The sequence below is a fragment of the Solea senegalensis genome, linkage group LG2, assembly GCF_019176455.1.
Source record: "Solea senegalensis isolate Sse05_10M linkage group LG2, IFAPA_SoseM_1, whole genome shotgun sequence".
NCBI lineage: Eukaryota > Metazoa > Chordata > Actinopteri > Pleuronectiformes > Soleidae > Solea > Solea senegalensis.
The window spans coordinates 14145497-14162019 of NC_058022.1; the positions used below are offsets into that span (position 1 = coordinate 14145497).

The following is a 16523-nucleotide window of genomic DNA, read 5'->3' on the forward strand; positions in this document are numbered from 1 at the left end:
GGAGGATGCTGATGAGAGGGATGCTCTTAAAGGCACAGATGCTGCTCTATCATGTGGGGACACGATGATCTCTGAAATGTATTTTAAAGCAACATAAAACCTCAGATTACAAGAACGATATGTCCTTCGTGAGGTCAAAATTGAATTAATTGATTAGATTACTGCCTTTTTTCCAATCCACGACTGACCAAAAAAAAACTCGGGGCAAACCACAAACAATTATGGACGTGAACCTCCAGGCATGCGCTCCAACTCACACATGGTTATGTAACACCGAAACACAATCCTATGCGTGTCTGTAATCAGCACAAACAACAGAAGCAGTTGCTACAGACACCACTGCATTAAATATTAAACATGTTAATGTTAATATTGTCTGCAGTGGGGGCTGGGTTATTACACATATATGATATATGATGAGATGAGGTGGATACGAAATACTATATTCGTCTTGTTGTTTCTGTGGTAAGTTGTGAAATAAAACAGTGAAAGTAAACGACAATTAAGACGTAAAAGCATTTAAATAACCTTAACCCAGCATTATGAGTATTATTATTATTAGTATTATTATAACATTATTATTCCCTGGTTCCTTTCTTGGATGATTATTGCACTCAAGGACACATTGAACCCAATTCGCCAACAATAGACTACAACAGGATTCATCTGGTTATTGAAACGTGTGAATACTTCCCTCAGCGGAAGCTCATTATGCTCCGAGAGATGGCGCTGCTGGCTTATATCACACCTCTATATATATATATACACAGTATATAGCAGGCCTATACAGAGCTTTGAGTCTTCCACTTTGTAAAGCTGAGTGTTTTTGCTCAAAGGCTGCAGCAGCCTGGTGATGGATTAAGGGCTGTGCAGATGATCTCATGTGGGACACGTGTTGGAAAATGTCCCGTGCAACACTCTTCATTATATTCTCAGATCAAGTATATCTTATTTTTTCGCATTCCTCTTTTTTTTATTTTGGTTTGCCATTCAGGGGGATGTTGTCTCATCTCATTTTTCTAGTTTAAACGCGTTGTGTTTAACCTTCAAACGTGATTTGAATACAGTTACTATTATTATTATTGTATTATTAGTTGGGCTAAAGTGAAATAAGGGAACCTACGTCATATTATTATGGCACAAATTAATAATAATACACTGCCACCTCTTGTGCTCACACATTCAATAACCATATACTTGTGCAGATGTTTAATATGTATAATCATAGTTGTATTATGCCTACACACAAATTAAACACTTTGAATTAACACTTTATGCTGTGGGCCACATCAATAAATCGAATATGAATTAGATAAAAAAAAAAAAAACGTTTTGTTTTCTTCCAAAGGGGCAGGTGCTTGAACACAAGCTGCTGCCTCTCTGTGCACACTAATGTCATGAATGAACAAACACAGCTGAGTTACGATCATACAAGAGCAGCTCTTTATTGTCTCAGGTGGTTGAGTCTGACTGGGAGCTCTCCGAGGTCCTGAACTAACACCGGGATGACAGGCAGCAGAACAAAAGGCTCACAAAAGGCCAGTTTCTCCTCTTCCTCACCATTACTCTCCACGTAATTATATCTCTGTTGCATAATCTAGCATGAGAGCGAGCTGAGGGAGAAATCCTGCTGGCATGTGACAAGAAAAATGGTTTAGTGTTGTTGGGTTTTACCAGAGATTAGAGTGATTAGCGATTTCTCACACTGAGACTCAGGAAATATCAAATAAGAGTGTTTAAGTGTCACCTGTTTATTACAAGTCTTCTCAATTTCAATAGATCCTGATTACACTGTGTAGCCAGTTTTTTGGTGTGTTTTTTTTTTTGTAAATTACAAAAAAAACAAATCCTCCACTTGCTCACTGCATCTCCCTCCTCACTTTCCCCTTCGCCTCCTCATCCTTCTCCCCTCTCGCCCCCTTTCTCTCCTCTTTTCATCCTCCAGTTTCTTTATCCGCGACAATAACAACATTTGGCCACGAGTCACCAAGCCCATTCGTTCCCGTGTAATCACATGGACAGTTCCGATCTCCACACTTCCCCCCTCCCGTGCTGCGGGAATGGTTTAACCCATTCAGTGAGGGGAGACACAAAGGAAGCGCGTTCACTGCTCTCTGAACGGAGGGGGATACAATTGGGTGCATGGTGTAAACATGGAATAAAAAACAAAAACCCCACAAGGCTGCATTTCCATTTTGCGTCGCGCTGTGTCCATTATCGGCCGTTAATATTACATGAGGTGCTGACTAACAACAGCGCGTCTGTCTGGACGACAAAGGGGCGAGAGGCATAAAGTGTGGAATTGAAGCCAAGAGCGGAGGAGGAGAGGAGAAGAGAGGAAAGGAGGAGAGGAGTTGAGCATTGTTTCATCCTCGCTTCAAAGGTTTCTGGAGTTGTTCTCTGATTTCGGACCGAATCCGCTTCATCCAGACGCGATGTTGGGTTCTTCAAGCTGACCAACAACGACTGATTGGGGATTTTCCTGTGTTCATTTCATCTGGGTTTTTTTTTGTTTGTTTGTTTTCTTTGATTCTGTATGTGGACTCGAGTATGAAGAAGGAACAACACGCTAATATGTTGCATCTCTGAGGTGAGTGAGTTTTCTTTTGTTCAGCACCGTGGGTTTTGTATGTGATCATACCCCCCACCCCCCAATAAAGACTAACATTTGCATCCTGTACAGTGTCCATCCAGAAGAGCAGTTTAAATGTCCTCATGTTAAAATGGTTCCTAAAAGCCAATGATGCTGCCCCACAGCCTTATGCTCACCACCACTCTGTGAATGATTGTCTCAGGACATCAGGCACATGGAGGACAGTGCCTCGGCATCCTCTGCTATTGTTTTCCCCTCTTTTGTTTTCAACGGAACATTTGGTGCTTAAAGAAAACAACAACAAACACAAAAGAGCGCTTGGAGACATTTGAGCGGCAGCAGCAGATCAGTGACAGTCAGTGGAATCCTTCATGATGTGTGGCAATTAATAATTTAAGGGACTAAACTGTGAATTTGATACTCGTGTACACGACTGATTTGGACAGCGTGTAAACACTGGGAGTGAAATTGATTTGCACTTGCACAGCGTCACGTGCTATCTATCTATCTATCTATCTAAAATATCAGCAGTTTGTTAATAAGTCAGTGAAGAAATAAATAAATAAGAGAAAGAAAGAATTTCTCACATACAGTATTTTCTCTCTCTCCCTCTCTCTTCCTCTATAGATTGTACAGTAATGGCACATGAAACATCTTCATAATTAGTAGTTTGCCAGAGCCAGGAGGAAGTAATTATAGACAGCAAGTCTGCTGAGCTGTAGTGTGCAGGCATTTCTTCTTTTATGTCCTTTGTTCCACATGCAAATGTTGGTCTTGCTACCACATACCCTTCCGGTTCTTAACTAGAAAATGGCAACTTGTAAGTGTGTGTGTGACCTCTTTTCCACTTCTGCAGTTTGAGATAAAAAAAAAAAAAGATTCATAAAATTGAAGAAAACAAAGACCGTCAACAAGAAAAACGTGGTTATTGGTTTGTTTTGTACTAACACTCGTGTGCACGCGTGTTTGTGCACACTGTCTATGCAATGAGGAAGTCTCTTGAAAGAAAACACTGGCAGACATTTACATACCATGCAAGTGTTCTGCTGCAGAGAAGATAAAGCAATATAAAACCTGTAATACACTGGGAGAGGCAAGACACGCAACATGCACAGTGTTTATCTGGCTGTTGCGAACTCTGCAATCTTCTCTAGAACAGCAGATCAGCCTCCTCTAAGCATGAAAATCACCACATGCATAAAATGTCTAATTAGATACATGACCTGCAGAACCCCTGAGATATAATAATAGGTTTGAGGGGATGCAGAGGAAAAAAGATGCCATGAGTGGATGATGGAATGATGTAAAAGCACTGCTCTGATGAATTTGAGAGTGTTTTGGTGTCAATCCACAAGCCTTCCCGAGTCACTTAACAAGACTCACCTTGTGGCTAATCATGCATGTTGTTGTTGTTCAGGAGCATCTCTTTGTTTTACACTTTGCAGTGTTTACAGTCAAGTGAAGCTCAGCGTGCACCAAGCAATTCTACGGCTGCCAACTGTGATGCTTCCACGCAAACATAAAACATAAGTTGCAAAACATAAGTTGAACATTTACTTTCATTCCCAGTGTTGTTCAATAGGGTATGGAGACGATGAAGTGACGGGAAGAGAGAAATGTGTCACAAAAGTCTGCCCCAAATTTGAATTAGACCCCATGTGCTGCTTTTCTTGGCTTTGCCTTTGTCTGGCCAGACGTCAAAGAATCCTGTCTCCTTTTTTTTGTAGCCAACAGATGTAAGAAAGACCTGATAAAGATTGTGTCGTCTATAGATTTGTCCAGCCAAGAGCAATAATATTATTGTGAGACTAAGCCTCTTCAAACAATACTATTCATACTGCCTAAAAAACAACACCTTCATCCTCATGAGTTTGTTTTTTTGGTACAGAGAAAGTTTGCACTGTTGACCTCATCCTGCAGGTTTTTGGTGAAAATGTAGCACCAGAGAGACAATCGTTCAGGCGGTGCAGTTCATGGAGTATCTGTGTTGCAATGCTCTCACTGTGCAGTGCTTTGACGACGGGTTATGTAAGTGCAGTGAACATAAGCCAAAAAGACTCAGACTCCACACAAAGCACAAAACATCTACAAGGGCTTCTTTGTCTGATGGAACTCGTCTGCAGCAGGCCTCGGTGCTTCTGTTATGTATTTAAGAGAAAGACGGACGACGCCAGACGAGGGAAGACTGCAAGTTTTACGAGAGGAATAAACAGAAAGAGTGAAATGAAGCGTAAAAAGGGAATACAAAGGGAGACTGCGATGAACACAGCAAAAATACAAATAAACAACAACATGAAATTAGGGGGATGGACTGTAAGATATAGAGAATAAGCAAGGTGAACACAAAGGTAGGAGAGTTAGAAAAAGGGTTAACTGTGGGGTGGGGTGTAAGAGAAGAGGGGAGAGAAAGGGTAAAGTCGATTCTAATCCCATTAATATACACCCGTGTTGTCCTTCCCACTGGCTTTTTTCTCATGCACACACACACAAGCATTTCAAAGTAGTGTTCAACTACAGTGCTGTTTGTTATTCCATTCAGCTCACTGATATATATTCTGTCTGGATGCCTCCTTTAATGATGTGGGTGACTCTATACACTAAATGCATATTAGTCCGTGCGCCACCAGGGTGATGAGAACAGTGTCGGGTTGAGAGCCACGAGATTCACCTCCATCTGACTCGCAGCATGTGTGTGTGTGTGTGTGTGTGTGTGTGTGCTTGGCTGTCATTGTGGGTTCGTATCTGAAAGAGTCTCTCCATATACTGTGGCACATCTGCTGCGTGTGTGTGTGTGTGTGTATATGTATAGTGTGCACTGTGCATGTGCGTCGTGTGTAGACTAGCATGAATGTATGCTTTTTTTTTTACGTGCTTTCCCAAGAATTTCGGCCGATGTCTAACGTAAATCTGATCAGGGTTGTCTGTGGGGTCATATTTGCGTTCTCATGCATAATGCATAGTAATACTGTTTGTATGCGGATGTGTGCTAACAGGGTAAATACAAACAAATGGCGAAGGGGATGAGGAGAGCAAGTGGAGAACAGAGCTACAATTGAATTCAGCAATTCAGGACGGGTCTACAGAGACAGAGCTGTGTGCAGCGTGGCTAATGGAAAGAAAGCGTGAGAAGACAGAAGGCGAAGCTTTACACTGAGCAAATCTGTGTGTGTGTGTGTGTGTGTGTGTTGCAGTATTTACCACAGTCTCAAGTTGTATGCTCACACCATCACATCTGTGTGTTTTCCCCTGTGGAAATGAAACAAATTCATCTGCGCCCAATTTCTAGAGACAAGTGCATTTTGCAGGTACCTGAATGTCATTACTTCATCAATTCACAGCTTTAGTTATTGCCCTACTCGTTACTTTGTATATTGTGACATTAAAACCCATGTAGGAGCATATTTAGTATAAGGAACTTGTTATTTAGAGTTAGCTCCATCACTACCAAATGGAATATCATTCAATAATAATGTGTAATTCTAATTTTTATAATACTTTTACACCTATTTGGGACAAATATTTAGACATTACATATATTAATTAGTGATATAAGGCACTTAGAACCTGAATTATTATTAGTTTATAATTATATTGCCAAATAGATTGTAAACATATGATTCATTTGGATTGGTGCATAAACTATGTAACAAGAACATAAGACTTACCAGGATTAATAAGATTATAAACCAGTCATGAAATCTAATGAACAATTTCTTTTTCATTTCACTGCTTGCTGGAAGTGACAAAATTAACCAAATGAGCAAAAGAGTAATTACAGGAAATTGAAGCTTAATGGCTTTTTAAACAAAGTCTTATCTCTCAGAAACAACAGATGGAAGCAACAGTTATCCGAAGTAGTGGAAGAGAAAAGAACATACGGCCGTGTCTATGAAAAGACACCGCACTGAAAGATTTTTTAATTTCATGCATTCTGAATGTTCACTTGGACGTGCAGTCATGCAACTCTGAACAGCCTTTCTCGGCTCATAGGGGGCATTTGAAAAGGGAAGTGGCGCCACGGGGGGATTGGAGATAAACTTTTACACTGTGGCTCGACGGCGGCCAAGTGTTCAGCAGCAGAGGAAGAGTGGGGAAGAGCGAGGTGTTTGAAAGCAGCAGTGAGATAAATGATGCTGGAAGAGAAAGACGGTGAAAGACCGAGAATGAGCTGTAATCTGATGAAAGCCTCTTTGCGGTTACCTCACCTTCAGGCCACAAGCAATGACCCAGGCTTAGAGGTGGATCAATGCTGAGGTGGCCAACATTAGCACACACAGGCTCACACACACAAACACACACACATATACATTACACACTCTTGAGATCACTGTTCAGTGTGCTTTGGCTGCCTGTAGAACACATGCAACACCTGAAGGTACAATGGAGATCACTACATGAGGCAAAGCAGTGTTTTCTTCATTTATATTTGTATTTCCATTGCGGTAAAGTAAGGAAAAATTATGGATTAGAAGAGTAGAAATAGCTAGCTATCAGAATGTTGTGTGTGTGTGTGTGTGTGTGTCCCAGATTGTACTCATGTTTTGGGGACCTAAATGTGTTTACAGTCACATTATGGGGACTTGTTTTCCTCATGGGGCAAATAAGCAAGTCCTCATAATGTAAATGATTACATTTGAAGGTGAAGACATGTCGTAGGATTAGGTCATGGTGCAGGTTATGCTGGTGATAGTTATGGTTAAGGGTAGAGTAAGTATCCAGGAAATGATTGTTAGTCAATCAAATGTTCTGTGTCATGGAAACTAGACTCTGTGTATGTGTGTGTGTGTGTGCATGTCTTTAGTCTGCTGTCAAGACCAGTTGTCTAGCAAATCTTTGTGAGGACATTTTGGCTGGTCCACACAACTTTAACAGGCTTTTTTGAGAATTAAGACCTGGTTTTAGGGTGAGGGTTAGGCCAGGGGTGTCAAGCCCATTTTAGTTCAGGAGTCACAACGCAATTAGAACTCAAGTGGGCCGGACGAGTAAACTAATAGCATAACAACCCATGAACTGTAAGATCTCCAAACATTTCCATTTCCATTTGATGAAGTATCTTTTTACAAAACCTATTATGAATAACCTGAAATTTATAGAGAAAAATAAGTGCAATTTCAACAATATTATGCAAAAGTTTACCTTTCACACATGTGCATTACAACTTACACATCACAGTGGAGGCATCTGAAACTAACAAATATAGTTTTATTTCAATTACGAGCAGACTTAAATCATATTGTGAAATGTTTTACAAATTCATCCTGAAGGCCCAGATTGGACCCTTGGGTGGGCTGGTTCTGGCCCGCGGGCCGTATGTTCGACACCCCTGGGTTAGGCATTAAGTTGTGATGGTTAAGGTTAGGATAGGGGCTCAGGAATGCATTAAGTCTACAAGTGTCCACACAAAGGATGCAGAACCACTGTGTGTGTGTGTGTGTGTGGGTCACTCTGACATCTCAATAGAAATGTAGCTCAATGGAGAAGAGAGTGAGAGTTAGAGTGAGAGTGAGGAGAAAGTTCTTCAGCTCCCATACAAATCACCCTCCTCCTGTTTCTAAACTCAGTGCCCCAGACAACCAAGTGACCCGACCAGACTGTTTTATTGTGTGTGTCCTCTAGTGGGGTTTTATTTATTAGCTATAAAGTAATGCATGTATGCATGATGGAGGGTGTTGTGCTTGTCCAAGCGCAGATAAGGACATGACGAATAGTGAAAGCAATTGTAGTGTTTGTGTCAAAGGCTTCCTTTTCTAACTTTAAAACACAGATTGAGCAGTGTTGGTCTTAAGACTTATTGATGCCAAATATGAATTGTGTTATTTCGACAAGGCACTGTAACACAGATTTAAGGAATGTAAATATTGCTGTCTTATCTGATTCATATTGCTTATGAAATAACTAGGTTAGGGTTTGTGCGCCACAAATGACACGATTTAAATGTTATAAGGACACGTACATGAAGCAAATAAGCAAACAAGACTTGAGACTTGTGGCTGTGTTGTGGTGTAAAGGCAGATTTAATATAGTTGGCACAGTCAAATCACTTCCAATTAATTGAAGATTATTGGAGGCGTTTCCAATAAAACAGGACTTATCTGTACTTTTCCAGTTACTGTGTGACCAGGAAGCTAGTTCAGTGTTTAACCGTAAATGCAATTAAATGCAAATGTGCCTGCACACTGTCAACAGGTTTGTCATTAGTCAGATGATTTAATCAGAAAATAGTGTTTCATCACAAGCCCTTGCCGCTGAAATTGCTTTCTGTGTGGCGAAACAATCCAAAAGTACAAATACAGTACATTCACGTAAGAAATACCTTTTTATTTCTTGAGCGATTATCTTCACATTTGTTTCTTGTTGTGTATTGTTGGACATAGTGGTACAATGCACAAATGACTAATTTCATATTTCACATTAAGGAGCTCTCTCCTGTGTGTAACAAAGGCAACTCAGCCGGAGCTGCTCCTCATGAAGCGCTGCACTTTCTGTAGGATTTAGTGGTTGATTTCGTGAGGTTGCCGACTGCAACAACAGAACAACCATTCCCCTTGACCCTCTCTTTTCAAGAAGGTGGGAGAACCCGTAATGGACTTCAGGCAAAGTAAGAACGGTGCACTCGAGTGCCAGCCTTTTGTTTGTCCCCTTTAGACTGGAGAAATGTGTCGGCGTAAGACAGAAGTGGACCCAAGCCCGACAGTAATTCCAAGTCATAAAATACAGTTTCTTAGTTTCATGTGATTACTCTATACACTATTATATACCATTTGTGCCAATAGATCCCCATTAAATATTCACACAGGTCCATAAAACCTCAGTCACAGTGCCACTGGAACTCAAGAATATTAATCAGCGGGATTCTTTAAGATCAATCACATTAGAGCAGCCACACTGCCAGCATGACACAGGGGATCATTCACAGCTAAATACACGGTATTTATGATCTCATTTAGTGTGACATACTTTATTTGCAGGACCAGTGGATACATGGCTTCATACAGAAGAGTCCTGGCATGAAGTTGAGCACATAGTATAGTAAGAATACATTTAAAATTTTAAAATCTCCAGGGCTTCAACAATGAATTGATATCCAATTGATTACTAAATTAATCGTCAACTGAATTTAGTATGCTTTTTTATATAACAAGGAAATAATTCTAATTGAATAACTTTGGTTTGTGTACAATACAAGACATTTGAGAACGTCATTATTTTAAGGTCTGGGAAACACAGATCAACATTTATGGACCAAACCAGTGATCAGTTAATCGAGGACAGATTAATCAATTATGAAAACGATTGTTATTTGCAGCCACTCACACATCCAACGTGGCCCTGGCCTTACCTTGTATTGCCCCTCCCCCCCAGCACACACACACACACGCACACACAGTAGTAGGCTCCCCAGCGACAGATGGGCTCAATGGAAACACAGTCATCTTGTTAGTAACCATGACATCAGCAACCCTGATACTCAATGTCACATGCACATAAATGCTCTACTTTTGTGGAAAGAGAAGAGAACAAAAGGTGCTGACAGATTGTAACCATGACACGGCCGGCACACTGTCTCTGTTTGGAATCAAGATCCTAAATCTTACAGGGGATATGAGTCTGGCGTTGAGGTGGGAGCCAACAAATGATCCGACAGAAATACAAAAAGAAAAAGAAAAAAACAGACTGGAAGAAAGGAAGTCTGATATGCATCTGTACCTGTAAACAAATGCCAAGCAGAACAATACAATGGCGGTCACGTGGAAAAGTCAGGTTGCAGTTCACACATGAGCCAACCACCACTTCTCTGTATCGTTTGTAATATTCTTGTTCGTGCACAGTGAACCTCATTAGCTCAGTGAGCAGTGACTAAAAAAGTAGTTGGACGTTCCTGTTGCATGTGGAGGTTGGTGAGTGGCTATTTCAGGGTTTGCCCTTAACGCTGACAGCCCAGTGTTCACCAAGGCTGTTGTTTCATAATCATATAATCCTGGAGATGCATTCAATATATCTCTCCAAAAATCAGCCACCAGCGATACCAGCTGCTCTGTCGCCATATACAGCATTCAGGCTCAGCATTTTGAGGGAAATGCTAGTGTCACGCAATATTTAGTTACCACAGAGTATCTCTGAGGATTATTTTGGTCTTCAGTTTCTTGTCATTTAAAGAAATACTTCACCAGTGACACTTGGTCCAAGGCTTGAAACTGTAAAGCTAATGCCGCACTTTTTAGACCCACTTGTAGGGGGACGGGACCTCATTCCCACAATGTAAACAGTGTCCGCCATCTTTGCTAACAGTTATGCTAACAGGACCAAGTGTCACTGGTGGGCACGTAACAAAGAAAAGAATGAAGATATTTCTCAACTCAGGGGAAACTGAGGTTGGTAAGCACAATCTTTCAAAAACACTACACCTATTCTAGTAATACAAAGCTAAATGCAAATCAGCGACGTATTCCTTTAACATCTGACATAGCCTATAGCGATACCAGTATATCTGTCGTGAGCTAATATTAGCTGATATATGGGTTTGTCAGGCTCAATTCTCACTGCTGCCTCGTAACCCTCTCTGTTGTATCTTGTTAACCTCACCAGGGGAACAAGCTTGATTCACTATAGTGGCATTAACAAGGTTTACCTCTAAATCATTTCAGCACAGACCAAATCTTCATCCTTTTTTTAGCCGACCAAACTGTGAGTCCGTTACGTGTGTTGTGTTGTATCATCGCACAGAATCTACTCCGATAGAAAAAGCACTGACATTAATTAAAGCTTTAATTTAATAGCCTGTCTAATCTAATGACCCAAGTAAGCCCAGGTACATTTAGAAATCAATACCACCACTCCATCAGATATACATCCAGATCTAATGTTTATGTAGTCGCCGACATTTGCACCACATACCACAGATGTATGTGTTCAAGATTTCTCTTGGCACACTGATGCAGTAAGAAGTATTGTCTCTCTTCAGGAGCAATCATTTCCCATTACGTTGGACAAGCCACAGAATACACTGTCCACTGAGTATCTCTTGAGCTCCAAGTGTCTCGACACGGTTCACAGCGAGATCTGTTTATGATCAAACCCAATTTTACAGCCTTTGCTTTGGGGCTGAAATCACAGAGACAAATATCTCAGGCTCTGGGTAATGATACAAAACCATGTAGACAAGTAAACCACCAGAACGTACATACATATATATATATATATATATATACATATATATATGAAAAAAAATGTTGCCACATTACTTTAAGTGCACCAGTTTAAACGAAGGATGATATTGTTCATTGAATTCTAAAAACAAAACAGGAGGGGAGAGCTGAAGTAACTAGGAAGAAAACACCAGCGGTTGTTTAGAAAAAGTTTCTCATATTTTTTTCCTAAAAAATTAATTATGAGCAAATCTTTTAGGCGTCCTTAGGTTTATTTTAACCATAAAAAGGACCCGAACATGTCTTGCGAGTAAGTGCTTTTGCCCCTTTTTCTAGAATAACTTTGAATACCTGGCAGTTATTTATAATTTACTGCATGTTAAAATTGTGTTTTAACAATTTAAATGAAGAAAAACACTGCGGTTGTACGCGATCAACAGTTTTTGCATGTTCAATTTCAATTTTGAACAGTATAAAACATTAAATATAACAATTGGAGTCTTTGGCTCAATATACAAAAACAATCTTTTTTTTTTAACTCTCTCCACTCTGGCAACAAAGACACTGATCCTCCGGCTTCCTGAAACACACGTGCAACTTCTTAGCTTTCAGACACCGCTCAGAATTTTTCAGATAGCACAAACCGTCGCGTAATTGCGGTAATGCATATTGCACTTATGCAAACATGTCGTTGGCGATACGCTCCGTGTTAAAGGTTAACACATTTCTCTCTCACTTCCTCACTTTTCTAAAATGCTTTTCTGTCCTTCTGACTCCCTGTCTCTTTGTGTCCAAAAGCTCAAAATCCCCTTACTGAAGAGTAGGATGTCCTTGTTGGGCTGATGCTCTGTTGCCTCCACTCGGTGAGGGGCCTCTGAAATATTCATGCAGAGATGCACACATATACACACACACACACACACACACACACCCCAAAAAAACAAAACACTTTCACTCTCTTCATCTTTTTCTCCCTGTCACTTTGCACTTTTGCCCATATCAAGAGAAGATTAGAAAATGTAATTTTTCTTGCTGCAGATTTTTGGGAGAAAAGCCGCACTGGGCATCACCATAAATAACATTATAGACTTTGCTTCACAATATAGTTTGATAAATACCTGTATTCTTTTATTGTTTGTATTCCAAATGATGTTAGCACACTCATAGGAGGTGAAGGAGAAATCACACCGCACTTTAAATGATAAATACACTTTCTAGGGCAGAGACACAAGCTGGCAATACAGCGGAACAAATCACAAAAACCTTATTACAGTGCCAGCAGTGTTCCCATTTGATCTGTGACCTCAGACTCTCTGCACTTTTGGTGGAGAGGGGAACAACTGCAGCGACACTCCAACAGAGAGCACACCAACACGCGTAATTGTTATTACACTGCCGGCAGTGTGGATATGTAACTGAACACTGTTGGAGACATGCAAACAATGATATCATCGTGTGATCCATGTCAGAGGGTAGCGCTGTGGGATTCGGTGCGCCCGCATTTGTCAACAAGGAGGAAAAACGAGCCCCCGTTTACTGTAGATGCGAGTTTCACTGCAGAGTTTCCACATTCATTGCTCAAGTGGAGCTGATTGACAATTAAATCTCTCAGTCCAGGGGGAACGACGAGTATTTTGGATGTTCCTGCATTATGGAACCGAATCTTTGACAAGGAAATTGAAGACACAGATGTGTCGTACAGTATGTCTGTCATAAGTGCAAGTACTGTGTTTCTATAATAAATAGATCTACTGCTCAGTTTCTATGGTAACATTGTGCCACAGTGAAGCAAACAATGAACAGTGACCTTTAGGTGCATTGCTGTAAAATAGAGAAAATAACCATTTTATAGCACTGTTTATCTGCATAAATGTTCAAGATTTCTTAATTTCTTTGCTCCATTTAACAAAAACATCAATAAAAGTGAATCATTTGGTTTGTGTACAAAACAAGACAACATTTTTTTAAACGTTTTCTGACATTTTATGGACCAAACGATTACTCGATGAATCGTAGAAATAATCGACAGATTAATCGATTATGAAAATAACCTTGAGTTGCAGCTCTAGTTTTGACTACTTTGAAACCAGACTTTTATTATTATTATGGTTATTTTATTTCCAGACTGCTTGTTACATCACACCACTGATCATATAAAGACAACAGTCTGCAGCAGCACCAGCATTTGTTCCTCACAGGGTTAAATGGCCAACATGACATAGTTTTATTAGCGAGTATTATTAATGTATTGCATATATAAGTACTGGACAAATTAATTTGATTGATGGTAGTTGGAGCTTTGTTGGAGTTTTTTTTTTCTTGTCTGTAGAAAGCTACAAAGTCTAATCCAGTCAATATGTAAATGTAGAGGAATTCAGCTTGAACCAAAGTCCTGAACAGTCATTGGCAGTCATACCACTGTCAGGGCTGAGCATTTCCAAGGATGGGACCGTTCACTGCCTTGATATACTGCTTGTTTAAGCTCTAACATTTGGTTTAGTGAATACCCCCAATATGTTGGTGAATAATAAAGAGGCACCAACTGAATAGGGTCAAAGGTTAGGACCGTCTGTTGCCAGAAGCCTCAAAGAAACTAACATGGATTGCTCTTATTATGCACATTCCCGTGGAGACGAGCCCCCCCTCGTCCAATTTGCAGGGTCCTTGTGCTGCTGTTGGTTGTTATAGAAACACTCCTGTCACTTGTTTTGACCTTGTGGGCTGTTTTCCAATCATGTCATCTCTCTGTGGTCGTAGTTGCAGTGATCTCATCAGGACAGGATACAGCATGAATTGTGAGAATTGCGGCAAAGTAAAAATTAATTAGCCTTTACATTGAAATCAACATTTAGCCTGAGGTCAATCACATTAGATTTAATTTAGATTTTTAGAATAAGCAGTGTAATTTATATTTAATCTGATCTTATGTGTCAACTAGTAACTCTTTTTTCCTTTGATTTGTACGTTAAAGATCATCCAACTTTGGAATATTTAATAGCGAATCTTTGTTTTTTAAACTCTAAGAATAAAATAGTGAAGAGTGTTTTTTGTTTTATATTCTTTTGACTTGACAAGAAAAAATATCCAAGATGAAGTTGTAAACATTTCATCTTGTTCCGTCCCCGTAATCTTTGTCAAAACCATATGTATGTATATATACGTATGTGTACATATACACACACATATATTTACACATATATATACACATATACATACACACACACATATATATATATATATATACATATATACACATATACATATATTTATATACATTTATACATATATGTGTATATGTGTAAATATATGTGTGTGTATATGTACACATACGTATACATACATATGTATATATATATACATGTACATATATACACACATATACATATATACATATACATACATATATATACATACATATGTATATATATACATGTACATATATATATATATATACACATATACATATATACATATATATACATAGACATACATATACACATACACATACATATATATATATATATATATATGAAAAAAAAATGTTGCCACATTACTTTAAGTGCACCAGTTTAAACGAAAATCATTTGAGTTCCAAGTGTGCAGCAGAGTGAGATGGTGAGGTGTGTAGTGGGATCACTCAGTGAACCAGACAGCTGAGACTCTCCTGTCAATAAATATCGTGTCAAGTGAAGTTTTGTGTTCCAGGAGTGATGCTCTGTGCCACACTCTGAGGATTTAACTCCACAAATCAATGAAGAATTTCAGTATGTTCTGTCCTGCATAGCACAGGTTATATTTGCTACTATTAAGTACGCACTGCTGTATTTGAATGCTGTGTGAATGTTAATCAGCTTCCATTAGCTGTGAGTCATGTACCCCTGCCTTTCTCACATGAACATTTACTCTGTCATTAAAATGTTTAATGCACGCTTCTATCTTAATCTATGGTAATGCTTATAATGGCGGTTGGCTGTTGCTGATACAGGAACCTATCTGATAGACGGCGCTGTAACCAGTTTTGTAATGTAACCAAGTACAAATACTATGTTACCGTACTTAAGTACAAAATTCACACATCTGTAATCTTTTACTCCACTACATTTCCTCTGTTACTCGTTACTACCAAATAAAACCAGAAGAACAAGAGTTGGTAATGGTCTGTATTTATGTAGCGTATTTATATTGCTCAAGGACACAAAGACAAGCAGAGCCAGGGATTGAACCCGCAACCTTAGCCTACCACTGAGCTACCATGACTGAATCCTAACTCCTCACTTTTACTTCTAAAACTTAATTACATTTTATATGAGAAAAATTACTTTTGATACTCAAGTACAGTAAATGTCATATACTTAAAGATTTTCACTTAAGTACTGTAATGTTATAAAAAATGAGTTCATCTTCAACTAAAGCCATTTTCTGGTAAGATGCTTGTACTTTTACTCAAGAATCCCTTTACAAGACTGGGTGCAACTAGAGTGGATTCTTGAAAACGACAGCTGACATTCAGGTGTTTAAATATTTGCCGCCCACATAGCAACTGCTCCAAGCATCACCCTCAAGAATGTGAGAGCATGGATGTATTATAAGATAAGATACATGTATAAGTTCTTATAATACATCTATGGTTCAGAGGCATCACCTGTTGGCCAAGACCAGCTGTCAATCACATGGATGTCCACTCATGTTTTCTACTTCCTGATGTTTCCTCCTCTAAACGGGAACATAATTTCAGGAAAATGTTTACTGGCATTATAAATCAAGAGTTGATTTTCCCACAGACT

General features: G+C 39.4%; 1 protein-coding gene across 1 annotated transcript in view; it reads left to right on the plus strand.

Moving 5' to 3' along the window:
- The first annotated feature begins 2092 nt into the window (after window positions 1-2092).
- tmem198a (transmembrane protein 198a) overlaps window positions 2093-16523 on the plus strand; it is a 33421-nt gene continuing 18990 nt past the window's right edge. Inside the window, exon 1 of the mRNA XM_044013310.1 lies at window positions 2093-2590. The gene's annotated coding sequence lies outside the window, so the exon portion shown is untranslated. The remainder of the gene's footprint in view (window positions 2591-16523) is intronic.